Genomic DNA, 5,446 nt, shown 5'->3' with positions numbered 1-5,446 from the left:
AAAGTTAAAAAAAAAAAAATCTGAACATTAGATGAAGCCGGGTTCAAAATTACTTTTTCATTGTGTTTACATATTAGATGAAAAGTCTTTTACACAGGAAATTTGTATTACAAGTTTTCTGTCATTTAATGTTTAAATATGAAAAAGCCCAATGTGCCAAAATCATGAAATAGGATATACTTCTAATTTCAAGATGAGTAGGCATACTCATATTAAATGCAAATCAACTCAATTAAAATGTACTAAAATACAATGTTCTGTGTGATAGACAGTACAGACAGTACATTCAAATTTGGACAATTTAACCCTTTACTAAGTGAATTAATGAATTTCTATATTTCAGATAATGCCAGTCAGGGAGCCATGGAGTCAGACCTGTTTTTGTGGGTTATTTATTTATTCATTTTTGCTTAGACTTGTTGACTTGGGGTGGCTCTTTAATATTTAGGAGGGTGCCCAGTGTGATATCCCTTGGGCAATGTCCTACATTAACCATTAAAGCCATATGTGCCGAAATCATGAAGAAAAAAAAATAGGAAAAGCAAATAATCAACTCAAATAGAATGTACTAAAATACAGATTGCAGTGTGATAGTTATTCAGACAATACTTCATGCATTCAAATTGGGAAAATGTAACCCTTTTCTATGTCAAATAATGAATTTATAATTTCAGATATTGCCTGTAATAATTCTGAATATGTACACTTTTCCTAGTATTAGTTCTGATAATTGTCCAGTTCTGGCTCACCCTAAAACATGCAGAGAATATTGTGCAAGGCACCATTAACCTGGCAACTGCATCTGTTAGAGCTACAAGGATTTTCACTCTTGCAGCCACATCTGATCATCTCCAAAATGTAGTTTGGTGCAAGTTTGACATTTTCTGGTAGACTGGTTGGGCTTAGTAACGAATCAATGAATCTTTCTTCAAATGGCAGTTGAATTTCCAACTGAAGTATTCCTTCGCTTCAGGCTCCATATACTTCAATAGCCTACTTAAAAATGAATATTCTCTTTTTGAATGACGAGTTTAGGCTCTGAGCATAGACTACTACTGCAATAAAGAATAAAAATAAATGTATATTTTATACATAGGATTAGAACAGTAGAACAGACACCCTGTAGAAATCAGCTAAAAGAGGGCAGTTTAGGCTAACAGTATTCATTTACTGTACATAGCATACATGCAGTAAGTCCTTCCACTCAGCAGCCATATTGTAGCACTTTTTGGGCACTTATCGGGCATCTATTTCGGCGTGCGCAAGACTTCACAACACCAACCTTGCTCCAGCAGTGAGATCACAACACATGAAAGGGGTCGGATATGTGTAGACAACTGCCATATTGGTGTTACAAACTAACCCCATGCATTTCTATGGAGGATTTTTTGAGTGTTGTGACTCCTCATTAGAAAGTCTTAGAAAGAGACGTGCTATTGAGAGATGCTAGCACGTAGCACCCGTGGATTAGTTTCCTCTCCCACTCTGAAAATGAAATCGGCACTTTAGAAGCACCTACATACACCAAACTTTCCAGTCTTATACCTAACTATATTTAGAAGGCTTCTACAGAGGGGTTTGTTGATATGTTATTCCTAGCCTTTTTATATTGCATTTTATTCCTAAAAACATGGCTTAAAATGTATTTTTTAAAGGCTATTGGCAGTATTTTCTGATTTACGGAATAAATAAAAGAGATATCTAAAATTCCCTGTGTAAAAGACTTTTCATCTAATATGTCAACACAATGAAAAAGTAATTTTGAACCTGGCATCATCCAATGTTCCGATTTAGTTTTTTTTTTAGTTTATGCAAATCAGCACATATTTAATTAGATTATGCTTAATTTGCATATTTAAACTTTATATTACAGATAAGTTTGTAATACATTTCTTTTCCATATTAATGTAAGTAATCAACTGGGAAAGTTTCATAGTGATATCTGCTAGTTAATTTTTTTACCCTATTCACCTGTGGTGCCTCACCTTATATTCAACACATTGGACAAGAAAGGCTTAATATCGAGAATTGCCCAAGGGATATCATATCTTATTGAGTTACCCCTTGACAGCAAGAAACAGCAAAAAAAAAAAAACTTTAACAGACAAAACCAGGTTCACCTAAATTATGGCATTTGGCTGCCGGACTATCAGTTTCTCTCGCGCAGACGCCTGCATTGAATGAACGCTCATAGCCTACCACCACTTTATTGTATGGCTCCATGTTTAATGATATCGATAGCAGAAACGTTTGTTTTCTTTTTTTGTCGGTCCGCGATATCTTGATCAACTGCGCAGCAAATTATCAGACGAAGCACCGGGCCTAATTTCACTCCACGACTCCGCGGACCAGCAGTCTCCACGTTGCGGACCCACATCAAAACAAAACTATTTCCTGATTGGTTGAGAAATCCTATTTTCTGATTGGCCGATAGGTTAGTAACTGAACAGCAGCTCTCTGAACTGAACGAGCGCACAGACAGCAACGTTGTGTGAGACGTTTGTAAAATATATTAGTTAATAATTTGAGAATAATTTGAGAGTGAGAAATGCCATGTGTGGCGTGTGAGCGTGTGAAGTCATTGAAATGCGTGTGTCTCTTGAGAGGTCTGGCGCAGAGATTGTCCATGCTGTGGCAAGTCAGATAGTCTTCAAGTCAATACCTGCCTAGGAAATCGCCTCGTCTTAATCTGCATTGTTATTTGTACTCATTGTGAAGACGGAGGCCACAAGAAGTAACTAGGAATCATTTTTTTTGTTCGCTTACTTTTACTGATAACATGCTATCCAGCAACAAAGGATTCCATTCACTATGCTAAGCTAACCTAGCGGGGACGCTGCCAGACTACGACAGTGCATGCACAGAGACAAAAATGTTTTTGCCCACTTATCTAACTCTAGGGGAGACGGTGAATAACCCAACTTTACAATACGGTGGCGTGTTCATTTAAATTATCACATACCTTTTACATAAGATTTTTGCTTACATAACCCAAAAATCCCCTATAAGATGCATGTGTTCCTTTTAGTATGAAGGTGGCCATAAAGTCTGATATTGTATTGATATTGGTCTTACTGTATGTACTACTGAGCAGCAGAAGAGGCTGTCCTATATGATTCCCAGAAGATGGTGTGAAAATTCGGTGTGAATGTTGGTATATATGTTACAAAACACCTCAATGAGTAAGAATATTAGTATTTTAGCCTAAAATGAATGTAGGGCAAAGGACAAATTTGTATTTTCTGCAGAGAAGGTTCATCTGAACACAAGAAGTGTTTGTGGTCAGATAAACATTTGTCTGTCTGCCAGCTCTTTATTTTCCATAACTCAGGTTTTTCTGTTTGTTTCACTGACTAATTTATAACCAGAGTATATGCCATCTGAAAAATACGGCAGTTCACAGGTATATTATATTTAAGGATACAAAAAGACTTCTTGTGTTTGCAGGTGCAAGGAACTTTTTTCCCTCTTCCTGTAATATGTGTGCTTGCGGTTCCTAATTCAATTAAGTCCAGTGCAGATCTGAACAAGAGAACCATAAGGCTATCTTGACGTTGCTGTGTGTGACAAACTTGATGTGCCTCAAATTCAAGTATGCTGCTAATGAGGAAATATAATTGTTATGTAGACAAGATGAACTTTCCCCCACAGTGGAATGTGAAAGGGAATGCTACAAGGAAGGCACACACCCTTGGATGTGAGCGGCTTCCATAATGTATAATGGGGGCGGGGATGTTCGTACTGGATCAGTCTTTGCATATTTAACATGTTTCATACACGTGTTTCAACTACTTCCAGAACTCCTGCTTGCCTACTTCCAAAACTCCAAAGCTGCTTGCTGTCAGATTTGGTTTTGAGGACAAAAAGTTGCCTATTGTGTACTCACAATACACTCAATAACTGTTTATGTTATATGTTAATCAATTAAATTCCCAACAATTTGACAACAGCTAGTTCTGGAGTAGGCCTAGGCTATTCAACACTAGCCCGCTTGCTTGCGAGACTCAGCCTGCGCAGTCGGTACCCGCTTCCTTATTTGGGTTTTGGGTTGCTAGATTTTAGCACGGTTGAAATTGAAAGTAAGTGATCGAACATGTATGTGTAGGGTGTATTTCATACACAAGCTGGCAAAAATACAAAAATGAAGTTTGATGGCCATGCAAATTACGGGAGTTTTCCGGGCGAAATAACAAAACGGGAGGGTGGCGGGAGATGTGTTGACAGGTACTGTATGCCCATGACAACTCTGCCAAATGTGAGGACTTGCTCAGTGCCCTCCCTCGCCAAGACCCCACACACCCCCCCTTCACAGAGGAGGATGTCCCACAACCGTTAGCGAAATCTAAGAGACCAGGTCTCTCCCTTTTTCCACAACATCTTCTGGGAATCATATAGGACAGCTTCAATAAGCCCAACCATGGGCGGATTATGAACTTTCGGGGCCCTGGGCCCAGATGTATTAAGGGCCCCCCACCATGGGCGTAGATTTAGGGTGGGACGCTAAGGACTAGTCCTAATCAAAATTTTAAGATGACAAAATTGTCCCCACCAATATTTTAGCGAACTTATTTGTAGGCCTACTGCTGATCATTCCGACAGCCAGCACGACAATACAAGAAACGTCAGGGTTATCTGACACGCAGGCTACACGCATGGAGAATGCCAATGCACAGGCTACTTTGCAGTGGCAGTCAAGCGAGCAGGTGTGTCAACGACAACGGTAAGTTACCAGGGCTGTCTGCCAATACATACCCCATAAAAGGCCAAAGTAAAAAATGTTGATATTGAATTTGACTGACAGAGCTTTCAATTCGGCAGCCGTGGCCTACTGGTTAGCACTTCGGACTTGTAAACGGAGGGTTGCCGATTCGAACCCCGACCCCTCATTGCTACCCAAGCGCTGCTGTTGTTGCAGGCAGCTCACTGCGCCGGGATTAGTGTGTGCTTCACCTCACTGTGTGCTGAGTGTTTCACTAATTCACGGATTGGGATAAATGCAGAGATTAAAATATACTTATACTTAGAATTAACCACATTATAATCAATAGGCCAAAATCATAATTGTGTATTTGTGCCGAATTTCGTAATTCAACTCCAGTGTAGAACTGAATAAGAAAATCATAAGGCTGTATATCTTGAACTTCCAGTATGTGAGAAACTTGGCTTGCCTTAATATCTCCAACCTCAAGTATGCAGCTAATAAGGAAATATAATTGTTATTTCATTAAACAAGGTGAACTTCTCCCCACTGTGCAATGCAGAAAAGGATGCTACAGGGAATTCAAACACACTCAACACTTTACCATCTATTGATGTCATTGTGGTTCATTGAGATATCTGACATTTTTTCTGTTAATTGGCTTGGTTACAAAAGGACATTGTTGCCTTTGTCGGTGTCCTTATGTGAACTTGCACAGGTAACCTTGCTCATCTTTACTTGCGGACG

Source organism: Alosa alosa, chromosome 16, assembly GCF_017589495.1.
Source record: "Alosa alosa isolate M-15738 ecotype Scorff River chromosome 16, AALO_Geno_1.1, whole genome shotgun sequence".
Classification (NCBI taxonomy): Eukaryota; Metazoa; Chordata; class Actinopteri; order Clupeiformes; family Clupeidae; genus Alosa; species Alosa alosa.
Note: the sequence above shows the minus strand (reverse complement) of the source record.